The sequence below is a fragment of the Halichoerus grypus genome, chromosome 1 (assembly GCF_964656455.1).
Source record: "Halichoerus grypus chromosome 1, mHalGry1.hap1.1, whole genome shotgun sequence".
Taxonomy (NCBI): domain Eukaryota; kingdom Metazoa; phylum Chordata; class Mammalia; order Carnivora; family Phocidae; genus Halichoerus; species Halichoerus grypus.
Window position 1 is genome coordinate 7,212,220 of NC_135712.1, and position 27,552 is coordinate 7,239,771.

Consider the following 27,552-nt stretch of genomic DNA (forward strand, 5'->3'; position numbering starts at 1 on the left):
AAGTAGTTAAGAACATTTCTCTGGGAAGAAGCCCTGGCGTTCTCGGTTGAAAGCACAAGTGAGAGGATCCCAGGGAGCAGCCAAACCAAGTCAGTGCGGCTCTCCGCCAAGAGATGGTGCTGTGTTTCCTAAAAGGGAGGTGCCTGAGGGCTGCTCAGCCTCACTCCCAGGTTCCCCTGAAGGGCTTAGGCTCCTGTTTGTGTTGTTGCTTTAGAGAGGGAAAACCTTTCCTGGGATTCCCCCCAGCCTCCCAGGGGGGAAACACCCTCCTGCAGGTGTTAGCTGAGGGGGGGGCACATCATCAAAGCTATCTTAGCAGAGCCGAGGTCTCAGGTCTTGGGGCCAGCCCAGGGTCCCCTGCACCTCATGCAAAGACAGTGATGTGGGAAATGAAGGCAAAAGAAAAATTAAATTTCCTTACTCCCTACAGTTCAGTGACAAATCCTTGAAATAGGCAGAGTCACCTTCGTCTAGGAACTCAGCTGCTCGATGTTAATACTTTGCTAAGGGCAAAAGGCAATCTTAGCCCTACCCCCGGGATCCTGTAAGTCTACTTTAACATATAAAAATTCCTTGCAAACTTCCTTAATCTCTGCCCCCCTCCCAAGATATGTGTTGGCAATCATCCTCCAAGCATATAATCCACCGATATACATCTGAAGGGTCTCATGGCTAAGGTTTTATTAGACAGTCATTAATGACCTTTTCCCAACAATAGCTAGCCCCCTCAGGATCCTGGAAATCTTGCTTCCAAAATTCCTTAGACACTCTCACTATCCCTGACCCCCTCTCAACTTCAAAGTATATACTCTGTCACTCCTCAGGACCCCAGTGCCGCTCTTTCTGCCCACGGGTCCTGTCCCTGTGCTTTAATAAAACCACCCATATGAACCAAAGACATCTCAAGAATTCTTTCTTGGTCATGGGCTCTGAACCCGCACATCTTTGCTACCTCAACAACTGTGTGCAGGAGTTGAGAAAGGTACTCAGTCCTGTGGAGTGGCTACCAGGTGAGCAGCCTCACAAAGCCTTCATCTTCCCAACAATGGTTCTACTGAATAGGTTATTATGTTTTTAATCCCCAGTGCAGGGGCCAAGAAATCAAGACTGCCAAGCTGACAGGGCCCGTGTGTGGCAGCTCAGGATGGAAACCCTGACGCTGATGACAAGTCCCTGCCACCACACCCTGCCGTGGAGCCCTGGGGCATGGATGTCTGGGCCCCTGCCCCCAGCGGCTCTCTGAATGTTACAAAAAGAGGATCAGTCCCAGGTGCTAATTTGTTTTCTCAGTATTTGCTTTTCCCTGAAAGGTGGAAGCCAATTGGATTAATTGAGGGTTTCAATTAGTTGCATGCAGACTCACGGTTGGGTCTGATGTCCTTCCTGCTCCAAGGTTCTGGGTGACCAGTCACCCCTAATCCCCATAGCTTCTGCGTCTCTTACAGGAATGGTGAATAAGGCTTTCCTTTTTAGGAAGCGGAAGGCAAACAAAAGAGGTCTTTTGTTTCAAATTTCTTTAAATTCCCCACCCTCTGGTCTCAGTTTGCATCATCAAAGCTTATGTGGGGAAAAAAGAGAAAGAAGAAGAAACATTGTGTCATGTGATTTGCACATAAGAGAGTAGGTCTGGACATCCTGCATCCCTCTCTCTCCCCCGCTTCTATCCCCCCTGCTCCCCACCTACCAACTTCCTCCCTCACTTCCTTCCTCTTTCCTCCTCTTCCCTCCCCCCTCCCCTCCTCTCCCTTCCCTTCCTTCTTTACCCTGGGCATGGGGTGGGAGAGTGCCAGCCAGCTCAGGAGGCAGAGACCAGAGCGTCTCAAATTTTAATGTGCTCACAAAAAAATCCCTTCGGTCCTTGTTAAAGTCTGGGGTGAGCCCGAAATTCCGCATCTCCTGCAAGCTCCCAGCGGCAGCTGCTGTGGGATGTTTTGAACAGAAAGGCAGGAGGAGACATCAAGGATCAAGTGACGCACGTGCCCACCCATCTTGCTCTGGTGAGGGCCCAGCAGGGGCTGCTGACTGGATCTAATGAGGCCTGGCCGGCTGGGACAGCTGGTGGCACCAGGACAGCCGGCCCTGCGCCCCTCAGACCAGCTACTCTAAAAGCTGCAGTTCTGCATCTTGGCTCTTGGGGATCTTTTGAGCTCAACAGGCTCTCATCAGGTTCTGGGAGATGGATTGAGGCAAGTGAAAAGGGGGAGAAGAAAACCGATGTCCATCCCGTTGGGAGACCCTCATTAGATGGGGGCGTGTGGGGAGGCGCCAGGTGCCCCTCTCACCAACTCAGCCCTGCCCGACTTCAAACTCCTCGGATCTGAGGGGGATAGACAACACTCGGGACGGGCAATGAGGGTTCCACCAAGTGTTGTGCAGGGACAAAGGCAGCCCCAGACTGCACCTGAATGTCCAGGGGCGGGTCCCAGCTGCCCCATCTCTTGTCATACTGCCCTGGTGATTCCGACCTATGCTTGCCTCTGAGAGCCACCATCTCCAAGGTCACGTCCAGCTCTGCAGGTTTCTCTTTCCAGACTAGTGAAGCTGTCTTCCCTACAGTGGTTCAGGATGCTTGCAGAAAGGGCTGTTGCACCTCCTCTGACTTCCCATGGTGCTATGGAGGCTGCCCTGTGGCTGGAAAGCTCTCCGAATTCAGGGGTAGGGTCGGGCTTACTTTGCCAGACCCAAACCTGGCCCAGCACCAGGCGTCCTGCGGGTACCAAATGCGTGTGGATAGGCTGGTGGGACGGACACATCACTGAGCAAGTACCGTGTAATGAACGACCCATCCTGACCGTTGGAGCTTCAAGATTCCAGGGATTTAAGATCTTCCCCTGATTAGTGAAGATAAGTAAAACTTTTGAGTCTTTAACCCAAAATATAAAAACAAATGTACCATGCCATCAGTTTTTCTTTCTCCAAATACATAGAGGGTAGGAGACACAGGACATCACACAGGTAACCACAAAGATCCACCAGAGAGAAAAGACTAATTGTGATGGTCAAACAACTAACGTTATCTGCATTTTCCCATCATTATGATTATTCCATGCATTGATCCAGAGCGACAGAAACCATTCATACCTTTATGGTACATACTATAACTACCTAGAACCATCTTCGAGTCAAACAGTTTGGTTGACATGTGATAGGCTGACCTTATTTAAAGAGCAGAAAAGTAAGTCCGTTGAGGTTCATGGTGGGTAGACATCAGAGACCTGAGCTACGTTCTTCTCTAGGGAGTGTGGGCAACAAATCAGATGAAGTAGACTCTCTTCTTTCATTTCAAAGTCTAGCCAGGCTCCAGAAACCAGAACCTTCCCACCTCCCACTTAAGAATAATAACCGCGTGCTCTGGCTGTGGAATTATCCTGATCACTGACATAGAATGATGTTTCCTTGGCTCTAGCTGTCTCACTTGGTTGTTCCCCTGCCCGCGTTCCCCAGGTAATTTGAAAACACTGTTCCACTTTGCTTCCTGTAACTCTAGCCAGAGACCTGCGGGACAGTGAAGAGAGTCATTATTTCCATAACTGTCCACGAGCAATTTTCTTACTTAAACCACATCTCCGACCCTCCCCTCAGAAAACAACCCAAACTAAGAATATGTTTTCTTAGCAAACCTCAGTCAAATATCTTGGCCAGTTTGCCATTTTCTTCTAGCAGATTCCAGGAAACAGGGATGCAAGGGTGCGTTATGAAGCCCCAGCTTGTGAGGTTCCAGACACGAACCTCCCATCCTGAGGAAGGGTAGCAAGGGGTCAGGTGCATGTTTTTTTTTTTTTTCCTTTTTCTTCTAGTACACACAGAAGTATAAGTTCAGTCTTTCTTTCCCCCTCTTTTCTCTTAAGAAAACGATTGTTGGGAAAAAAAAGAAAACTATTAAAAACTGTACTCACGTGAGTTCTTGCTCCCTCTTTGGTACAGATGGTGAGAATTACTGGGAAACTTAGCTACTTATTTCTAATGCAAACAGTGATAGAATCTTGAGGCATCTCAGCAGACACGACACGCTTCCTTGTGGGTTGCTGGTGCCATGGACTGCAGGGAAGGGGAGGGCCCTGCCTGTCGTCCCTTCCCTATGAATTCCTGTCCCCAAATCAGTTCCACCCGAGCCCTATCCCTGAGACCGTCTCCTTCACACATCTCTGACCAATCTCTAACTGAATTCTGATCTCTTCCTTTTTTTTTAAAGTTTTTATTAAAGTGTAATTAACGTACAGTGTTATATTCATTTCAGGTGTACAATACAATGATTTGACAATTTTATATGTTGCTCAGTGCTCATCACAAGTGTACTCTTAATCCCCTCTATCTTTTTTTCTTTTAATGTCCTACATATCTTCAAAATATATCCACTTCTCCCCAGCTCCATTGCTCCACCCAACTGAGATTACTGAAATAGCCATCCATCTGGTGTAACCGTAGCATAGTGTTGTGTAGTTGTTAAGTGTGTGACTTTGCAGCCAGATAGCCTAGTTGGAATACTGGCTATTTATTCTCTCTTTGTTTTAGTTTCTTCATAGTTAAATGAGGATCATAATAGTACCTGCTTCATCAGATACCTCATTTAAACACATATGAGTATGCCAGACGCATACTAAATCAATCAATACTAGTTGTCATTATTATTACCCACTCTGGCCTCCTCTCATCTGTCCTTCCCTGTGCACCCAGAATACTCATTCGAATGCTTTACATAAAGCCATTGTATGGCTCCTCCTTGCACTTAAGATACAGATAAAAGTCTTTAACTCACCTACCAGGGATTGCTCCATGTGGTTCTCACCTACCTCTCCAGTCCTGCCCCACAGCTCACTCCCCTACTTCTTCTCCAGGCTTCACCCTCATGCTTCCAGACCTTGTGCTCACTGCTCTCTTCACCATGGGCATTTCTTTGCACTTGCATTTTCTCAGATTGGGAATCACCTTCCCTCCCTTCTTTGTCAACATAACTCCTGCCCGTCATTTATTTCTTAGTTCAAGTGCCACTTCTTCAGGGAGGCCTTCTGTGACTCCTCTTACTTTGCTCCTCCTCCATGTGGGAGGTTTTTATTTGTGTGTAAGATTCTTAATAATGTCCATGACCCCCATGTGAGGAGTACGAGGGACTGGCCTGCTGCCTGGCAGTTAGCAGGGATTCAAGATTACCCTATTGCATGAGAGTTTAATGAGACAACAATGCCCCCCACCTCCTATCACTTCCAGCCTCCAACAGTTCCCTGTAATCACCTTGCCAGCCTGGGAATTGATGGGCAGAGTAGAAACTCTTCCTTTTAGGCTATTGTTTTCAAGCTCCTATTGGCTTTTCAATCTTTGGTTGGAGGGAAGAGAAATGGTCACGAGCAAGTGGAGTGTCATGGTTCCCTGTACTCATTCCCATCATTACCCTACCAGACCCTCACAAAGACTCAACTGGCAGATGGGGTCATGAGTCTCCCCACTTGCCAATGGGTAAACAGAGGGCCCAAGATGTTGATCTGTCCAGGATCATACAGCTAGTGAGTGACAGAGCTAGGGTGAGACAGACGCCTTAGGAAACTAGCTGTGCTCCAGCATCTGGCTGCAGCCGTAACCCAGACGAGGACAGGTGACAACAGTACAGAGGAAGGAGGTCTGCCCCTTGTACTTCTCATTCTCCTCTTTGTCCTGGAGAAGTCCATCCATTTTATTTCCTAGTTGTCACAAGTTGGGCTGCCTGGCAGCACACTCTGAGATGGAGTTTAGGGTAAAGGATGTTTATGAAAGCATGACCTTGGGATGGACACCAGAAGAAGGGAAGGGAAGAAAAGCACGGTTGGGCTGGGGGAGAAGGTGAGTTGCGGTGCAGGACAGGCAGCCCCGGCTGACCCTATGGGGAGCTTGGGAGCTAAAACGGCTAAAAGCTGGGCCTTTATACTCCCTTCTCCATCCGTCATTGGTTGTGGGTCATCTCTCTGTGACTGAGGCCATGCAAGGAGGGCTGGTAACTGGTAGCTGGTAGCTGGTAGCAATATAGCCTCCATTGAAGGGGAATCTGGGCAGGGCATCATCATGTCTACCTGCTTTTTCTGCCTGATTTATGGTTTCGCCAGTTCTCTAACTCTTTCCCTGCTGTTCAGTCACTCATCAGTCTGGAAGGAATTTTCCTGAATGAGTCTCTAGTGATATGTGCCTATCATCCGGGGTGGCTGTGTGTCTGAGTGTGTGGGAGTTTTGATCTATGATAACCTGACGCTAGAGTTGTTGCTGGGCTTAAGGAATTAAAACCAAAGAAAGAACAAAAGCAAAAGGAACTTACCTCTCCTTTTTCATTAGAGGCTTTATATTCCAACCCATAATCCATATTCTTATGAGGATAATTTCTACAAAGCTGAATAATTACATAATGCACATCCTTGCAAAAGGCCCAGCTGTGAGAGGACACATGCCCCATGGACCTTGCTTCTGTTTGGCCCTTTGCCCTTCTCAGAGGGCTTCCGCATGTACTTGACTTCTCATATCAAGGCAGGCACGGCAGATATCAATCCCTTCCCCAACCTGAGAGGACATCCAGAGGTCAGTACCATGCTCAAGACCATGGCACCAACTCACGGCAGAACCAGGAGGAAAACAATGGATCTCTCAACACTCAGAGCTTTTCACTCTTCCACTTTTTAGGGAGAGCGAGGTCAGTCACAGGGAGAATATCCTTTTGTGTGATACCCTTTTTGTGCAAATATCTAGATTCCTTTTATTGTCCAATTAGATCACTCAGGCTTTAAACTTGTGAAAATTTTCTTTCTTTTGGTGTTCAGAAGAGTCCAGTTTTTTGACACATTGCACCAGTGAACCTCAAGGGAGCCAGAAAGTGTAGACACCAGCAGAAGTGAGCAAATAGTTCACTGAAGGTTTATTAATGTATGATCATGAGATCATTATAATAATAACAATAATTAGAGTAATACTAGTAATCACGATTTTTCTTTTTTTTTTTTGCCTTTCTGGAAAGACAGTCTCTAGTCTCAGCTGAGTGAAGCTTTAAGTTGGCTCTTATTTATTTTGTCTCACTTATTCTCTACCCTCTTGCACTCCCAATCTGAAAAGATGTCTTTAAACCCGTTCCCCGGTCTATGTTTTCAGACAGTCTGAAGATTATTTCAACCGGGCTAAAGACTGATTTTAATTTTCCACAAGTAGATACAAGCTCACAACAGCTTAGCAAGCTGGCAACTTCTGTGACTTGGGACTGCTCTTTTTTGTCCCTCCCTGTTCTTTCCTGCCAGCAGGCTCCTAATCTGTCTTGGCATTAGGACTCGGTCTCTTGCTAGGGGACCTGCACCGGTGGACACACTCAGCCAATGACCCTGAGATGGACTCAGCATAAACACGGCCCCTCGTGAGTCAAGCTTCTGGGGTAAATGAACAAACACGGGGCTGGAAACCCGGAACTGGGCATTGTTTAAGGACTGTCACCTGCTCCGTGGTTCTCTTTGTACCCTGGGGCTGGCTGGGTTGTAGAGTGCATGTCTCGTCCAGAACCACACAAAGGCCAACATTTTATCGACTCTCAACAGCCAAGTAAACACTTGATTCACTTACTTTTTCCTGGCTTTGCTCTACTTGATAACAGAGGAAGTGTCCTGGGGAGAGAGAGTGATGGCAATGTCCGCAGAAATAACTGTTCTGGGCTCACTTGTGGCAGGCGTAGTGCTCACAGAACTTACACGCGCTGCGGGGCCATTTTCACAGGTGGGAAAAGGCATTTCTCACCCAAGGCAACTGTGGCCTCTTTCACTGTGTAAAGCTGTTGCATTTGAATTCATTGAGGTTGAGGAAGGGACTATTTGATTATTATGAAGTGGGAAAGACTGAACAGAAGGATTGTTTCACAGTCTAAGTTACCAAGACTGTCTGATTAAAAGGGCTGATTCTTTAATCTTCATACAATCCCCATCATTCTTGAAAAACTGTCTTAACTCTAGTCTACTACGTTTTGGGGGTATTTATGAGGTCAGCATGTCTCAAGAAAATGCAAGGCCAATACTCTGTAATTATAAATATGATTATAAATATGTTGATGACAAGGTATTATAGTAGATGGCCTAGTGCTTCACAGAGACCTTTTAATCCTAGATTCTGTTTCTATTTCATGATCATTTTGGGGAAGTGGGGAGTTTGAGGTGGGAAAGTTAAAAGGAATTTGAGAAGATGGTTGTGGAGGGACTGTCCCCTCCCTGCCAGCTCAGGGACTCCTGAGATTCAACCCATGTCATACCAGTGAGTAAGAGTGAGTGAGGTGGTCATTGAGTAGCAAATTTGGAGACACAACCCTGGTAATAAGGAGCTGAAATTTTCTCCCAGGGCAAAAGACCTGACATCTGCTCTGAGAAGTGTTTTGAGGCTATCAGAAAGTGGGGAGCAAGTCAGCGTGAGAAGCAGGGTGAATACAACTTCATACCTTCATGATCCTACTAGAAACAAGTTCACCTAAAGAATCTGATCCTTCTGGTCTACCTGGTTTTGATTAGAAGAGGGTCTTCTGTAAGATGCTTTGGAGAACCTGAGTGCTCAGGATCAAAGATAATACAGGTGAGTTGAGTGAGGGTGATCACCATATCTTGTTGGGGTAGTGATCAAGCCTTGCCAAGAAATCTTTGCAAACTCTGAAAAGTTAGAGCAAAAGGGGTAATAATTAATGGTCTCCTGTGTTTGTTGGAATAAAAAGCTTGATAAATGCCCTTTCAAATCATAGTGATTACTCATTCCGTCAATATTTGTTTAGCACTTACTGGTGCCAGGAATGATCTAGGCATTAGGGATAAAATAGTGATGAGAGGGATGTCTTTGCCCTCACTGAGCTAGCACATTGTTCCATGGATAGCAGTTAACTGAAGATGTGGCCACAACAGACAATGGTGTGCACTTTTCTGGAACCCTACCAGGCTTCAAACCTTTTGGTAGAGAACATAATAGATCTTCAGTGTGAGACTTCTCATGCTTAACTACGTGTACAACATCAAGGGTCAAGATGTAACGGTGAAGACTCAGCATCAGATATGTCCATTTAAGCCTACTGACCTCTCCTAGGCTAAGACTCTTGACTCAAGGGAATGGGAATTCTTGGTCACTCCAGGGACACCTCAGGCTCTACCAGAGTTGTATTTGGAGCAGCAGTGACTGTTGATGACTTCATGTCTCTGTTCTTGGCTTGGGCTTGTTGCCTTTGGCCCTTGGTCTAGGTTCTGCCCACATGTGTCCTCTGGCTGAAGTTCTGATGATCACATGAAGCACTTTTCCTCAGAGGCAAAAACAGAGTTGTTGGTTAGTTAGCAGAGTTGTTGGTTAGTAGGCTGGTAGCCCACTAGCAAAGATGCTGGCTGTGACTTAAAGCACCAGGAGTAGCCCCCAAACCCTCCTTTACGAAAACCGATGAGGGTCCTTGGGGAAAAAGAACAGGGATTTATGGTAGGGAATCTGCAACTCTGGGCAAAGATACCTGGAAGCAAAAAACAGGCATAACTGCCAGGAACCAGGTCTGCTGGGAACTGCTGGGGAAAGGGCCAGCCAGGAGCACCTGGTCAGGAAGCCAAGGACAGGAAGCCTCTGCGTTTCAAGGTTCTGTAGGCTGGAAAAGAAGGAGCGTGGTTACTACAAGGACTATGTGTTCCATACCCCTTTCCCAAGGAGGACAAGTTATCCGATTGCCCTGCCTGCTCTTCTAAGGATAATAGATCAAAAGAGTGGAACTTGGGATCTACCCAGAAAATCTAGAATATGCGGCTGTCATGTTGTGGGTGAGGTGATGCTCCTTCCCCACCCCATGTGGAGGGATATCTATTATGTATTTTTGCCTCTTGTTTGTCTTCCTCTTTTTTCTTATTTACTAATTGCTTGAAAACATGGGCAGGTATGAGTGGCATTATTTTTCCTATTTGTAGTTACACTTCATATTGTTCACATACACCTTAAAAGAAAGATGAAAAATCTATCTACCCCTGCATATATTTGTAAGTCAGAACCTAAATGTTTTCATCATAAGTTTGAAAAGGTCTATTTATTGGCAATAAATAAAACAAATACACAATATTCTATAAGATGATGATCGATTATGATTAGAGTATATGTTATGTGACTTGATAAAATAAGTGTTAACTATTTTATTCAAGAAAATCCACCATCTATAAAGGGAATCTCATACATTTTTCTCTGCACATTTTACATAATGTATCTTGAAGAATTTGCTCATTCCACAAAGCATTCTACTTATATACAAGAACACGTGAGAATGACCTGACTGCTTTGGCTGTTCTATATTCAGAATATCACAATACAGGTCAATACACCATTTCTAATACCATGCTTCACCATTAACAGAAATATCTATCTATCAGACTGGGAAAGACAGGAAGTCCTATGGCTCAATGGTCTTTGTTTAGTCATTGAAATAGTCTTTTTGTATGATGTCATAGCTGTATTTCAGCCAAGGGCAATGAACCACAGTAATATTTGAAGTGGGTGAGGGACACCAATTTTTATAGTGGGAAAGGACTATCCTGAATGAAGGTTCACTCTCAGACAGATACATCTTAGGTAAGGGTACCATCTTAGCATAGGTCTTTTGAAAACAAACTCAGAGAGCTGGATGGAGAAGTTTACTGGGAGTGTTCTGGGGAGATCTACATCTAAGGAAGTGAGGAAGACAAGAGTGAGCAGCAGGAAAGGCTGATACTCAACAGCTACAATTGAATTGATACTTCTTATCCCCCTTATCCACTGCCCAGGCTAGATTTCCTCCTTCTCAGCTATACATCTGCTGGTATAGACAGATCACCTGATAGGATGATCCAGACTCTCATCTCTGACGAATCTAAGTCCCTGGGTACCATACCCATTTAGGTCATGGCTGCTATACTTTTAACATTGAAACTGAGCATAGGAGCATCAGGAGATGCCCTAGTTTGTTTTTTTTTTTTTTTTTTTTTTTTTTTTTTTTTTTTTTTAGAGATGCCCTAGTTTGTTACCCAAGTGCCGAACATATTTTTTTCCTGTGCCCACTGTGTAGTAACAGCACTATCATCTCCTGAAGACCAGGACTTACCACTGGCAGTACGGCACACCCTTTCTTCACCTGCTGGCCCCTTGGCATAAGGAAGTTACTGGATGGCAGCCATAGCTTAAGTTTCAGCGAGGCTCTTCATATCCCCTGGGAGAAGCATTTCGACACTCTGGGAATTAGGATCTCTAGACCCAGAAATCCTCAAACTGTAGGGCCATCAAAGCACAAGTTCTTTATGTTGGTCATTAGTAGTGATGGTAAGAGCAGGGCCATTCTACTCCCAGCCTCTGGTCCCCAGACTCAGATTTTGGACGTGTTTTGGACAGAGTACCATATGATGGGCATTAGGTAGTGTGTACCACATCCTGCATGATGGCACTCTATCCCTGCAGCATATCCTCTGTAAGTCTGTGCCTCAGCTTCAGGAGACCATCCCACTGTCTTTCAGGCCAGTGGCTTCCAGGTGGCTGCTCTGTAGGATAGATGGCACTGCCTTTGTTTGCAATCCCTGCTTTATGGATCAAACATTCTATAAATACTCAGATAGTGGGGCTTCCTGGGGCCCTGTGGGCAGGAAAGGTGAACCCATACTTGCAACATATGTGTATGCCTGAAAATGAAATGATTGCTTATGTGCAAATATCCCCAGGAAATTTTGCCCTCTAGTTGGTTTTACCTTCTGTGCATGTTGTTTAAGTCCAAGCCTCTGGCTGCCTGTGGTTTTCCTAAGAGTGAGCCAGAGAAGGTTCTGGAATAGTCAGTGAGGTTAATGTCTTATATTAACTTGCTTTCAAATTGGGGCATTTTTACTCCCAGGGCACACAGCCCTCCTTGAAGCAACATGAAACCACGGGTACAGCTTCCTGGGGCATCAATTTTTTTGAGGTTTTGGGCAATCACTAATTCTATATTTAATATAAAATAGACATCAGTATATGGAGTAGGACATAAAATTATCATGAATTATTAGGGTAAATACAAGATTTCAAAGACATCCCATGCTCATTATGGGACAACTCCAAGCTATCCTTCCAGACGCTGGGTGTCTATTCACCCTCCTTTACAGCCGGAGGTACTCAGTAGAAAATTCTAAGAAATGCTGCCCCATATACACCAAAGACCTTGCTAAACTTGGCCTACTATCAGTGATCCCTGGTTTACCTAAGTCACAGGAAGCTAGACTTATATTAAGGCAGGCATTTGGGGTACTGTGGAGATTTAGTTCAAAGTGGGGTACAGAGTCACAGATTCCAGAACTCCTGGAGCCACCTGGGGCCTCCTGGAGGGACTTGGTCTCCAGAACCATCTATGTTATGTGGGAGACCTACTCCAGGCAAACCCCTGGTATGGACTTGCCTTTGAGGCTGAGCTGAGGGATGAGCCTAGCCTCCTGACTGCCTGGCATCTACCTGCGGCCCTCCAAACAGTATGCGCACATGAGTTGGGCTTCACTTTGGCACTTGTTATTCTAGCCGAGTCCTGAGCTCAAGCATGTTCTATGCTAAACACATCACCTAAAATACATTCTCAATTACATACCTAAAATGCAGGCTTAGGAGAATATACGGCATGAGATTTACATATGTAGATATCTCGAAGTATTGGAAAGTGTTCACTGCCAGGGTTATTTGAGATCGTGTGCCCATGGAAGCCTGGCATTGACTCATGGATCCTGCAGTGCAAACCCACAGTTTGATAGAAGGAAGGGAGGAGGAGACTGAGCTCAGAAATTTCAGTAATCCACTCTCTTTTAATCAGGAACCCCCACTTTCACACAACCTGTCTGCCAGTGAAAATGAGAAGGCAGTGAAGAATCTGGTTTGGGCTGGTATTTCCTGGAGCTCTCTTTCTGGGCTTCTGACCTCACAGTTTCCTGGCTGTGCGATCTTGGGCAATATTCCCATATTCCCATCACCCACCCTAAGCCTCCCTTCCTGCATCTGTAAGGTGGGAAATCATGCATACAAATAGTAATAATAGCTGCCACCAGAATTAATAAAATGGGTGTATGTAAATCCTTAGCAGCATGCTCAGCACTTTGGAAGTGATCAATAAATCTGAGATTTCACTTTTTACTTGATTACATCACAGCTTCTGGCTGCCGGGATCAGAAGGTTGGCGGAAGTAAAGAAACGAGTAAGAACAAGTATACCACCCAGGTGAGTGCCTGTGCCCGCTAGTCTCTGAGGTCCTGTGAGTGCCTGGGGAGGCTGTTGGACTGGGTGGGGCCCCAGAAAAGGTTGGGTGGAAGCAAGGATTCAAAGATGAACAGGCGTTCCTGACCTCAAGGAGCTCAGGTATTGAGAGGAAAGAAACATGTTCTAAAGGAGGAATGACTTTGGCGTTGGGCATATTCTAAACAAGAGGCTTGTTGAAGGCACTAAGAGAGGTAGGGAGAGGAATTCACTGCACAACCTGGGAGGCAGAAGGTGAACTTGAGTGTGAGGAGAGCAAAAGCTCAGGACTGCGGAGCAGGGTGGGAGAGGGGCAGGGAAGAGAGGACGGGAGGAGAGTCACAAGAGGTGCCTGAAGGGTGAGGCTGGTATTTGAAAGGGAGTGGAGCTCTCAGCAGGCACCAGGCTTCTCCATGGGTGGGAGGGATGGGATTGGGGTGGCTGGCCCAGGCAGGAGACAAATGTGCAAACAGCCTAATGAGCTGGGTCAGGGTAGGCTTTGAACAGGTGGCAGGGCTAGGGCAGAGTGCTGGATTGAGTCCATCTCAGGGGCTGACATAGCATAACATAGATCATCCTAAGACCAAGGTCCTGCTGAGAGGCCCCCAGTGGCTCTAGAAATCCTGGAGTGCATGAACCCAGTACCTTACTTTGAACTAATCTCCATAGAGCCCACATTGCCTCCAAATACCTCTCTTTTTGTAAATCAAGCTCCCTGGGACTTGACTAAAGCATGAAAGATTGAAGGCGACATTGTGATTGATAATGATAATTCCTGGACCTGGAGAAGCAGAGTATAAAGCATGGGCTTGGTGCAGGAGTGATGTTGCTGGGATGTCAGGACAGTCCGACTCCAGAAATGACATCTCATGAGTACAGTGATGTCTGGGCATGACACCAGAGCAGATCCACCAGCTGGAAGGCTGAACAAGCAGAGAACAGACCAAGAGGGCCTTACAGCCTCAATCCCCAAAGTGCAGTCTGTGCAACAAGCTGCATGGTCATTCCTGGGAGCTTCCAGAGATGCAATCTCAGGCCAAGTTGCTGCGTAGCATCTCTGAGGTTCTCCTCATGGTTGAAAGACACCTTCTTTGGCTTCAAGCATCATGTCCTCAAAGGCTGTTATAGAAGCCAGGGAATAGGGGCTGGGGTATGTTGTCCTAGGGCTGCCATGACAAAGTACCACAGACTGGGGGCTTCAGCAACAGAAACTTATTGACCCACATCTCTGGAGGCTGGTGGTTTGAGATCAAGGGGTCAGCAGGCAGGGTTGGTTTCTGCTGAGGCTTCTCTCCTTGGCTCATAGATGCTCCCTTTTCCATGTGTCCTCGTGTCATCTTCTCTCTGCATATCTGTGACCTAATCTCCTCTTATTAAGATAGCAGTCCTATTAGACTAGGGCCTCTCTAATGACCTCATTTTAACTTAATTACCTCTTTAAAGACTGTGCCTCCAAATACTGTCGCGTTCCAAGTACTAGGGGTTAGGATTTCAGCATAAGAATTTGGGGGTGGGGACAGTTCAGCCCCAGACAGGTGGCCAGGGAACACAGAGCTCTCTTTGCTTGCCTCTTTTCTTCCATCAGGGAGGAAAATTCTCTCCCAGATTCCCTCCAGCAGATTCCCTCATGACATGTCTGGAACTGGGTCATATGGTCACCCAAACTGTGAAGGCCTTTGAAAAAGAGAGCAACTGCCTTCTTTGACCTTTATAGTGAGAGGGCTCACTGGAGGAGTGAGTTGGTAAAAGGTCTAAGAAGGGGACTCAAGCAAGTCCTTCCCTAACTAGCTTTGTGACCTTGAGGATACCACTTAAGCTTAGTTTCTTTTATGGTGAGATGAAGGGGTTGAATTGGTTGAGCTTTAAGGTCTCTTTCAGTGCAGAGGAATTTATTCTAGAAACCCTAACCCCGTTGGCATGCCCAACATGCATGTGCAAAAGGGCGACTAATTCAGGGCAGTCCCTGGCTTGGGAGTTTGAAATACTTGGGAGCTGGTTGATCTGCTTGGATGATTTCTTTTCCCTGGGACTGAGTAATCAGAAGTGTGTCTGGAGCATTTGGGCTTGTAGGCATTTCAGGGGCCACTGATTAAAGTACCAGGTTGGACATCTGAAGTAGAGCCCAGCTGCTAATAGTCAGTGGGGTTGTGTTATTAACCCAGCTGCCTTGGGGAAGGTTGTGTGGGACTGGAAAAGTCAAATGGTGGGTGAGCAGAGAAAGAGGCTGTGTTCAAATGGAGCTTCATGGTATTGGGGGAGGGGGCATGTGGTGTATTTGCTGATCTCCTTTCTTTCTTTCTCTTCCCTTCTCTCAATCCACTTCTAGGGTGAACTGTTAAATCTGCCCTGGAAGCAATGGTTTATGGGATCAGGCTCCAGGATTAACAAGCAGATTTGAATATCACCTCAGTCACTTACCAGCTGGCCAATGTTGGACAGTTCGCTAAGCTCCAGATTTAAGCTTCAGATCCACCATCTGTAAAATGGTGCAATGGTATTTCATAGGGGTATTTGATGATGAAGTTACTTGATGTGTGTGTGGCATAAAGCCTAAAATTGAGGCTTAATATCATGTGCTGCCTTAAATCTGTTCAAATCAGGGGAGCCTCAAATGGCCTAACCTCTAGTCCCTCCCCATTCTGTTCCTGCAGATAAGGTCCTCCTAAGAAGCAACACTTCTTATCAAGTGGACCAGGTGCAGTTCTTGCTTCTCCCTGAGTAGCAGGCTTCATTCAGTTCTCTGTCAGCTCACAGAATTCTTTGAGCAAAGCGATCACGTCCTGATGCCTATCCACTGATGTCAGTGGGGTATTAAAATCTCCTGCTATTATTGGATTGCTGTCAATTCCTTCCTTTAGGTCTGTTAATACTTGCTTACATGTAAGCCTCATGGTAACCACAAAGCCAAAATCTACAGTAAATACACAAAAGATAGAGAGAAAGGAACACAAGTACACCATTAAAGTATGTCATAAAACCACAAAGTAAAAGAGCAAAAGAAGAAAGGAACAGAGAGGAACTATTAAAAAAGATCAGAATCTTCTCTATTGTCTTTTTAGTCTCTATTTCATTTTTTTTTCTGCTTTTATCTTTGTTCTTTATTTCCTTTTACTAACCTTGAGCTTCACTTGTTCTTTTTCTAGTTCCTTGAGGTGTAAAATTAGGTTGCTAATTTGACACTTTGATTGTTTCTTGCCGGAGGCATTTTTCGCTATGAACTTCCCTTAGAACTGCTTTTGCTACATCTCGAAAATTTTGGTATGTTCTATTTCCATTTTCATTTGTGTCAAGATATTTCTTTTTTTTTTTTAAAGATTGCATTTATTTATTTGTCAGAGAGAGAGCGCACAAGCAGGGGCAGTGGCAGAGGAAGAGGGAGAAGCAGGCTCCCCACTGAGCAAGGAGCCAGATGTGGGACTCAATCCCAGGACGCTGGGATCATGACCTGAGCTGAAGGCAGATGCTTAACCATCTGAGCCACCCAGGCATCCCTGTGGCTAGGTATTTCTTGATTTTCTTTTTGATTTCTTCAGTGACCCATTGGTTGTTGAGCAGCATGTTGTTTCATCTCTACATATTTGTGATTTTTAAAGTTCTCTTTGTGTAATTAAATTCTAGTTTCATATCACTGTCATCAGAAAAGATGTTTGATATGATTTAAATCCTCTTAAATTTATTAAGAGGCCTAACATATGATCTATCCTGCAGAATGTTCCACGTGCACTGGAGAAGAATGTGTTTCTGTTGCTTTTGGATGGAATGCTCTGTATATATCTGTTAAGTCCGTCTGGTCTAATGTGTCATTTAGGGCCAATGTTTCTTTGTTGTTTTTTTTGTCTGGATGACCTATTGCTGTAAGTGGGGTATTAAAGTGCTCTACTATTACTGTATTGCTGTCAATTTCTTTCCTTAAGTCTGTTATAATATTTGTTTTATATGTTTAAGTGATCCTATATTGGGTGCATAAATATTTATAAGTGTTATATCTTCTTGTGGGATTGACCCTTTTATCATTATGTAACACCCATCTTTGTTTCTTATTACAGTGTTTAAAGTCTGTTTAGTCTGATATAAATATAGCCATTCTAGCGTTCTTTTGCTTTCCATTTGCATTGAAAATCTTTCTCCATCCTTTCCCTTTCAGTCTTTGTGTGTCCCTACATCCGAAGGGAGCCTCTTATGGGCAGTGTATAGATGGATCTTGATGCTTTTTTCCCATTCAGCCACTCTACATTTTTTATTGAAAAATTTAGTCCTTTTACATTAAAGTTATTATTAATAAGCATGCTGTTTCCACCATGTTACTTGTTCATGGGTTGAAATGATCAATGTTGTTAAAATGTCCATACCACCAAAAGCAATCCACAGGTTCAATGTAGTCCCTATCAAAATTCCAAAGGCATTTTTCAAAGAAATAGAACAAATAATTCCAAAATTTGTATGGAACCACAAGAAACTCTGAGTCATAAAAAAAAAAAAAAAATCTTGAGGAAGAAGAACAAACTTAGAGGCATATTGCATCCTGATTTCAAACTATATTACAAAGCTATAGTAATTAAAACAGTATGGTATTGGCATAAAAACAGACATGAAGATCAATGGAACAGAATCAAGAGTCCAGAAATATTCCCATACATATATGGTCAGTTAATCTATGACAAAGGAGCCAAACATATACAATGGGGAAAAGACAGTCTCTTCAATAAATGGTGTTGGGAAAACTGGACAGCCACACGCAAAAGAATGAAACTGGACCACTATCTTACACCATATATAAAAATTAACTCAAAATGGATTAAAGACTAGAACATAAGACCTAAAACCATAAAATTTCTAGAAGAAAACATAAGCAGTAAGCTTCTTGACATGTGTCTTTGTAATGATTTTTTGAATCTGACACCAAAAGCAAAAGCAAAAATAAGTAAGTGGAACTGCATCATACTAAAAGGCTTCTGCACAACAAAGAAAACCATCAACAAAATGAAAAGGCAACCTACTAAGTGGGAGAAAATATTTGCAAATTATATATCTAATAAGGGGCTAATATCCAAAATACATGAAGAACTCATACAACTCTATAGCAAACAAAACAAATAATCCAATGAAAAGATGGGCAGAAGATCTGAATAGACATTTCCCAAAGAAGACATATAGATGGCCAACAGGTACATGAAAATATGTCCAATATTATTAACTATTATGGAAATGCAAATCAAAACCACAATGAGATATCATCTCACACCTGTTAAAATGTCTATTATCAAAAAGACGAGAAATGACAAGTGTTGTAGGGGATGTGAAGAAAAGGGAACCCTTATGTGTTATTGGTGGGAATGTAAATTGGTGTAGCTATTATGGAAAACTGTATGCATATTTCTAAACAAAATTAAAAATAGAAGTCCCATGTGATCCAGCAATTTTACTTTTGGACATTTGTCCAAAGAAAACAAAAACACTAACTTGAAAAAATATCTGTACCCCCATGTTCTTTGCAGCATTATTTACAATAGCCAAGATATGGAAACAACCTAATTGTCCGGAAATGAATGAATGAGTAAAAAAATTGTGGTATATGTATATCTATCTGTCTATCTATCATCTATCTATCTATCTATCATCTCTATAATGGAATATTATTCAGCCATAAAAAAGAATGAAATCTTGCCTTTTTTTAAAATATTTTATTTATTTATTTATTTATTTATTTATTTATTTATTTATTTATTAATTAAAGAGAGTGAGCAGGGAGCCCAATGTGGGGCTTGATCCCAGGACCCTGGTACCATGACCTGAGCCGAAGGCAGACGCTTAACGACTGAGCCACCCAGGCGCCCTGAAATCTTGCCATTTGTGACAACATGGATGCACATTAAGGACATTATGCTAGGTGAAATAAGACAGATAGAGAAATACAAAGGCTTCATGATATCTCTTAAATGTAGAAGTTTTAAAAACCAACAAAACAAAACAAAACAAACAAGTTCAGAGTTGTAGACAACAGATTGGTGGTTGCCATAGGCAGAGGCAGAGTGTGGAGTATGAGAAATAGGTGAAGAAATTCAAAAGGTAAAAAGAAAAAAAATTAGTTGATGTAAGAGACATAGAAATTTTAAATCATTTTCAAAATATTGGCTTCACACACACATTTATATAGGGAAAAAAAGAAAATAAACTATAAACAAACAAACGAAGTAAAACCTTCCCTGGGGTGCCTGGGTGGCTCAGTCGGTTAAGTGTCTGACTCTTTTTTTGTTGTTTTTTAAATTTTTTATTGTTATGTTAATCACCATACATTACATCATTAGTTTTTGATGTAGTGTTCCATGATTCATGGTTTAAGTGTCTGACTCTTGATTTTTGCTCAGGCCATGATCTCAGGGTCATGAGATCGAGCCCTGTGTCAGGCTTTGCACTGAGCGTGGAGCCTGCTTAGGATTCTCTCTCTCCCTCTCCCCTTGCCCCTTCTTTCACCTACACTTTGTTTTTCTCTCTCAACAAACAAACAATGCTCATGAATGATTATATAAGCAGAACAAAACAAAACAAAAACAATAAAAACCCAAACCTTCCCTCAACAACCTATACAATCTTCACCTACTCAGCAGTCTCTTTGGTCTTCTTCATAGCATAAATTCCTGAAAGCATTTATACTCATTGGTTTCATTTCCTAATCTTAACTTTCTACTCAACCCATCCCACCCATTATTTATTTTATCAAAACTGTTCTCCTGGGATCATCAGTGAAGTTAATGGAAACTTTTTGGTCCTCATTTTCTTGGCTTTTAAGGGCATTTGAGACAACAGTGACCTTGGCTTCTGTGACATCACATTCTATTTTTTTCTTTTCTTGATATTCAAACGAACAAAGTCCTTTTTAAGCTAAAATAAAAGTGTAACTCAAACCAGGATGTCTTACTCATCAGTCCGTTGTCTCAAACTTTAGCAACGAAGGCTACATATGCCCAGATGAGAAGGAAGTTCATTTTTCCCTGGCTTCTTATCTGTTTCTAGAGAGAGGAGACCAAACTCAGCTATGCTCCCTTGAGGCTGGAGGACTTCTCACCCTGGCTACTGGCAGCTCAGAATGAGTGCTACTGTACTGTTGATATGGCTCCAGAGCCTGATGTTGCTGCCCAATCTGGGGCAGGGGCGAGGGGGGGCAGATCTAAAGAGATATCCCCTTCTCATGGCCACCAGTAGCTCCTAGGGCCTGGCAGGCTAGTGGGACATAGCCAGCTTGAACACACTCACCAGCTCTCTCCAATGGCTGCTTTCCTTGGCTGCTGAAGCAAAGTATGGTATCTGGCTATGGAAACACCATCAGCCTGAGAATGTGTAGCTTGACTGAGCTTTCATCTCTGGCCTTTGTCCTGCCTTTTGGTGCAGATCCCACAGGGAGCTTAGCCAAGGATGAGCCACAACAGAATTGGATTAAATCTCAATGTGATCCCTATATAGGCACATACACAACCATTTCCCCAGGGTGTGAGCCTGTCGCCAATATGCCCAGGATGAAGAAGTTTCTGACACCAGCAACCTAACATAGAACTTGAATCTCACTACCTTCTTCTCCATGATGAGTGCTATCTCTTCCAATGAATAAAAAAACACAACATTCAACAATTCAACAAAGTGCTTATTACGTAGGGCATACTCTCATAGACACCATGGATATAGGAGGAAAGAAGGAAAATCCCAATCCTATGGAACTAGTATTTCTAGTGTTAGTGCTGTTACCTGCTGTTGAGCTTAAGTCAAGACCAGCTTCATCTGCCTGCCATGTTTTGTACAAAAGGAAGCATTTCTATCTATCCTATTTTATTATATTTTATCCTATTCTCCTATGTAAACTGCCAGCGTTTGTACCAGCAAGCAGCATGCTATATCACACTGGGCAAACTGGGAAGTTGGGAGGTTGTGGTTATGTCAGAGAGAAGCTGCATCTTCGCTTTCCTACACAACCAGGGTCCCTGTTTCATGAGAATCCATCTGCTCTGCATCATGTCAAATGCAGACTGTAATTCACAGGGGTAAATGACCAGCAAGCCTTCTATGCTCACCTTGGCATCTCAGTATGCAGCTTCATGTCAGGAGCTCAGTCTATTTAGTCTCAATAGAATGGCTTGACCTTCTTTATTTGCTCACGAGACCAGGGAACATAGTAAGAAAGGAGTAGTCACATAATTAAACTCCATTAGCCTGATCTATGATGGATCACTGAAGCCCTTCCCCTGAAAACCTTAGGTACAATCCATTGTTCCATTCCCCTCAGCTACCTACAAATCTGTTCTGAAGTGATGGGGTGTGCGTTGTCTAAACTATGGCCACAAATTCTTTGACACTCTCTTGAAAAGGTGGAGCCTATTCCCCTCCTCTTGAATATGGGCTGGGCTTAGTGACTCACTGCTAGTGAACAGGGAAACAAAGCACAAACGACAGAGGGCAATGTCAGGGCAGGGCAAATGAAGGCGTGGTGTCTTCTTGTTTGCTTTCTCTCTTGGATCACTCTCCCTGGAAGATGTTAGCTTTCAGGTCAGGGAATCACCACGCAGAGGCCCATGTGGTGAGGAAGTGAGAACTCCTGCCAATAGCCAGTGAAAACTAGAGTGCTCCCATCAATGGCATCTTCTTCAGCCCCAACTGAGCCCTCAGATGACTGCAGCTCCTGCCAACACCTTGCCTAAAACCTCACGAGATACTTGGAGTCAGAACCACCTAACTAAGTCACTCGCACATTCTTGACCATCAAAAACATTGGGGTAATATATGCTTGTTGCTGTAAACCACCACCTTTCGAGGTAATTTGTTATGCAACAACAGATAACTAATACAAGGCACCATTACATTTTCAAAACTTCTAAGAATCTAAGCATAAAATCACTAGTTTTTTTAATGTCAGGGCATCATAATGACATCTTAAGTCAGAAACTCAAAGTTTACAGCTGTGTCAGTCTACTGGTTACCAGCTACTATAACAAACAAGCCTCCCCCACCCGCAAATTCCAGTGACTTATCAGAATAAAGGTTTAGTTCTCCTTCGCAAGAAGTCCAACGTAGCTAAGGCATCTGCACAGGCACCTGCAGTCTTAGATCACTGAGCGAAGGGAAGGAAGGAATGGAAGAATGAACTGCCTTGGTCAGAAAAGGACGCATATCATTCATACTGGTACTCTATTGGCTAGAACCAATCGCATGTCCTCAGTCCAGCTTCAAAGGAGACTACGAAATGTTGGGAAGTTAAGAATATTGATGACTGCTATTGCCACTGCCACATGGCCCTGTTAGGGTCTTCTAATTTCAAAGCTGGAGTACACATGGTTTTAAAGAGGTTTGTAATCTGAGGTATGCTCTTTGTACACAGCCTGAGGATTAAAATGGGGGACATATTAACCATAATAAACCTTATTATCTTATTCTTTGGATTTTGTCAGTAAATTTTATTATTTCCTGTATAAAGTCCCCACCACAAATTGTTTTTCTGAGAATCCCCCAGGCACTTGAGACAAACTTTATCAGATACCCAAGGAGTCTGTCAATTCCTTCCTTTCTCCTGCTGGGCAGCATCCAGCACTCCACAATCTGCCCATGCCACTATGAACAGAAGTAGGTCCATTAGGGCTTAGTGAGTACTATGCTTCTAATAGAAGGTAAACAGACTGTTCCATGAAAGGGGAGACAACTGCCTCTCTCCCCTTTGTGTCTTACTTGGTCTCTTGGAACCTCAAGTTGAGCTTTAGATGAAAACAGATCTTTAGGACTTCTGAGTCTTTGGTTGGAGCCACATCTCTGAAACAAAAATGGTGCTGGCATTCCCCCTGCACTCATCCCCCTCTACACCCACTGCCTGTAACACATTTCTCCCACCATCTCTGGTCATGCATCCACTCCTAAGCAGTCCATAAGCCACTCTTTTATTACATGTCTTGCTGCCTGACAGCTAGAGATGAGGGAACCTGGAGTGATCTGACCCCACACTTTCCAGTCTCTTCCAAGCTTGTCCTTATTGAACTTACCCATGTTTCCCTGAATGGTCCAAGAGGTTTTTGAATATATTCCTTTAGCACATAATGACTGCACACCAAATGGGTATGTAATTCTGGGCCCTAGAACTACCTAAAAGTGTGAACTTTAACCCCAACCCACATTTTCTGGCATACAATTTCCCCCAAACTTCCCCCATTGTTTCCTTTTCCTAAGTTAGATGTTTGAAAATAAAAGTTATAAAGTATTTCTCAGACTTCCAAGAAACTTTATTAAACATATTGATAAGTGGAGTATAAAGAAGTTGAAATATGCAGATCAAATTCTCTTTAAAATACATGAAGACTCATATAAATGAGGAGAAACGTGCTTTACAGAACCATGGTGTTGGTTTTTCTGAACCAAAAGCACTTGAACAAAATAGTTTGAGACATTCAGTAATTCCAAACTGTGGCTAGGCTCACCCATCCCTAATTTCAAGGGAAATTAAATCCATGTGTTTCTCATTCATTTACACTCAGCTCACCAAAATACCGTTCTGTAAGAGTGACGGGACTACCAGGAAGCTGCCCAGGCTGTTTTTAAGCCATGTCCTCAGCTGGGAAGTGGGCCTGGCCAATGTCCCCTTGGATTGGCTTCTCTGGCAGCTGATATTTCACTTTGTGGAACCCGCAAAGTCCTAACAGACTCAAAACTCTCTGAGGTAGACTCATAGAAATGTGAGGGCTCAGAGAGGTCAACAGATGAGGTCTCTGCCTCTGGGAAGATCTACGGTTAGAGCCCTTGTTACTCCAGTTTGGTTCTGTCTTCCTTGCTAATCTGTTCTTATCAACAACAACCTTGCCCTTCAGGAAATTCCTCCTTCCAGCTGCCCTGAAAGGCTGCTGTACCGTACTGGACACTTTCAGTGCTTCACTCAGATGTCCTTGGACACCGCCCCCAGTTCCCAACTTCTACAAGCTCTGCTGCTATAGGCTCACCCTGGGAACTTGGACTCTCTTACCCTCAGTCCAGGCAGGAGAAGAACCATATATTATAAAGAATTGTTATGTTACTTAAAATGGGTTTCTTTGGTGACTGATCTGGGTGGACACAGAATAACACAACAGAGAGGCATATGAAAGTAAAAAGGATTGATTGTATTTGCAGGTCCTGGAGGAGGGAGGCATGGCATGGCCCAGCGTGCAGGGGCCACATGGGCACAACCCCCAGGGAGTGGGCTCAACCAGGCAGGTGGGGAGCTCAGAGGGAATGACACCCATGGACCAGTGCCTTTAGTGGGGTCAGATGGAGTACACCAGCAAAAGGCATGAGGGGGTTTTACTGCTGTATTTGAATGTCACTAGGTCATAGTCAGGGAGGACAAGGAAGGGAACTTGTGGCAGTGGACAGCCTTATCACCCTGGTGCACCTGGTCTCTTGGGCAAGGTACTCACAGCCTCTTTGTGGTTATATTGAGACAATAGGAAAACAGGAAGTTTTAAAAATTTACAATCAGGGGACTTCTTGGAGGATGCATGATGAGCCCAGGTGTCAACTCTCTCCCTAGAAACTGACTGGATGGAAATATTTGATTGGCCTATAGGAAGAAACTCCAGAGTTTTCCCTGCCTTCCATCTCACCTAACAGTCTCCCTTACAGAAGGGATATCTGATCAACACTCCTTTCTCTTGATAGTAGGGATCAAAAGGGCAGCCCAAGTCCCCAGAAGCTCGTATCATGGCTCTCCCACAACCTGGGCTCTGGTCCGAGGAGACACTAGGGAAAAGCGTGGTGCTGGTTCTGCTCTGACACAGCACCAGAAGTAGGAGAATGGAAGAAGGGTGAGGAATGCCGGTGGGAATTCTCAGCAAACTGCTCAAAGAGCAAACTGCCAATGCATGCCATACTTTCAGGGTAACTTGCCAAGATCACCACCATTTTGTGGATAAAGCCTGACACATGGCAAGTGCTCAATAAATATTTGATGTTGAAATAGTAAAGCTCTCCATAAGGAATGGCAAAGTGGGAAGATTCTTGGCATGGATCAGCCACTCTGACTTTCAGGCCAGAACCTGCCACACTTGGAAGACGATAATTCTTTTGAGGAGAAGCCATAAAACACAATGATTACGTGAGCAATGCCTGGGGCTGAGTCTGCCTCCTCTGGGTATCAGCTGGGTGATCTTGAGCAAGTACTTTAAACTCTCTGTGCTTTGGTCTTGACATTAGTTGTTATGGGATGATAATAGTACCTGCCTTTGCACTGAGGATTAAATGAGTAAATTCCTGTGCAGCTGTGAGAACAGTATCCAACACTTAGTATGTGCTTAATTAATGCCAGATATGATTATTATTGCTATTAGAGTCTCACAGATTGATAAGATTATGTAGGAGAAGTTGTGGGACATGTCAGAGCTCTATAAGAATGGAATAGATGATGCTAATCACACATGGGAAAAGGATTTATAAAATGTTCCTTGGCAGTATCTCATCTCAATTTAGTCATATAGTCTCAGGCTCCCTTAAGTGTAGAATTGGACTAGCAGCATCAGTATCACCTGGGAGCTTGTTACAAATGAAAAATCTCAGGACCCACCCCAAGTCTAGAGAATCAGAATTTTCATTTCAACTAGCTCCCTAGTGGTTAGCATGCATACTAATTCTTTAATCCTATTTATTGTGGCAAAATTGAGATATAATAACTTCATTCATTTAAATTGTCCGGTTGGGGTATGTGTGCGTGTGTGTGTGTGTGTGTGTGTGTGTGTGTGTGTGTGTATTTAGCTTATTGAGGTATAATTGACATACAAAACAGCACACATTTAATGCATACACCTTCATGAGTTTGGACATGTGCGCACACATGATACCATCACCACAGCCAAAGTTTTAAACATACCAATTATTTCAAAAAATTTCCTTATGTCCTATTTTATGGAGATTTTTTGTGAGACCACTTAATATGAGATCTATCCTCATAACATATTATAAATTTCAGAATAGTGTATTGTTAATTATAGGTACGATGTCACACAGCAAACCTCTAAGACTTAGTTCTGAGATATAAAGACTATGAGCCATCATCACAACAAAAATTCTGAACATTTCCATCACCCCCAAGAGTTTTCTCATGCCCTTTTGCTTTATGTTTCTTTCTCCACCTTTGACCCCAGGCAGTATCTGATTATCTTTCTGTTACTATAGATTATTTGGGATATTTTAGAATTTTATATGAAATAAAACAGTATGTATTCTCTTTATCTGGCTTCTTTTGCTCATCATAATGTCTTTGAGATCCATCTATATTGTTGTCTTCATCAGTAAATCATTAATTTTTATTGTATTCCATTGTACAGGTAGATCACATTTTGTTAACCCACTCACCTATTGATGAACATTTAGGCTGTTCACAGATTTTCTGGCTATTATAAATAAAGCTTCTATGAACAATGGTGTATATGTCTTTGAGTGGATATAGGTTTTCATTTCACTTGGGTAATGCCTAAAAATGGAATGACTGGGTCTCTGCCTGCCTGTACATTAGGCATTTAACATTATCCCACAGGTCCCTGGTCTTTGTTAACTTTTTAAAAGATCTTTTTTCTCTCTTTTCTTTAGTTTGGATAATTCTGATATATTCAAGTTTACCTATCCTTTCCTTTTTCACTTCCATTCTGCTATTCAAGCCATTAGTAAATTTGTTATTTCAGATATTTTATTTTTTTAGTTCCAAAATTTCAGCTTGGTTCTTATTTATATATTCTATATCACTAGAGGGTTTCTTGTTTTATCATTCATCACCATTGTATTTTCTCTACTTCACTGAGCAATTTTAACATTTTGAGTCATCTCAGGGTCAACCTCTGTTAATTGTCTTTTCTCTTGAGTCTAGGTCATATTTTTCTGGTTCTTCATATGTCATTTAATTTTGGACTGTATCCTGAACGTTGCAAAGGACATGTAGTAGAGACTCTGAATTTCTGTGTTCTTTTTATAAAGTATAAAGTGTGCTGATGCTTTTCTTTTAACAGGCAACAATTTGGCTAAGATTAAATTTCAAACTTGATCTCACCTGTACCTATGTTCTCAGTTTGGACTTTGCAGTCTGCCCCATGTGTCAATGGTTCAGTGATCACCCACAGACTTTTCTAGATTTTATGCACAGAAGTAGGGATTCCCATTCCATGCTCTCTCCTTTCTTAGATTTTTGCCACCCTCCAGTAACCCTGGTTTCCCTGGGCACCTTCTTTTCTCCTGAGCCAGACTAATGGTGACATTTCATAGGAGTTTTAGTTGACCTATGATACACCACAACAGCAATTGCCTTAGGGCAAGGCAGAAAAGATGGGAACTTCCCCCATGTAATTTGCTTCCTGTGAGTTTCAGCTCTCTTCCAGAGGT

General features: G+C 43.4%; 1 long non-coding RNA gene across 2 annotated transcripts; it reads left to right on the forward strand.

Annotated features, from left to right (window-relative positions):
* Positions 1-4,481: 4,481 nt before the first annotated feature.
* Positions 4,482-17,461, forward strand: LOC118552153 (uncharacterized). Of its 2 annotated transcripts, none has more exons than XR_013448229.1 (4): positions 4,482-7,372; positions 8,320-8,547; positions 13,106-13,173; positions 16,503-17,461. It is a non-coding gene; the product is annotated as an uncharacterized LOC118552153 (long non-coding RNA). The 2 variants fall into 2 exon arrangements; XR_013448221.1 differs by lacking the exon at positions 16,503-17,461 and adding an exon at positions 15,515-16,023.
* Positions 17,462-27,552: the final 10,091 nt, after the last annotated feature.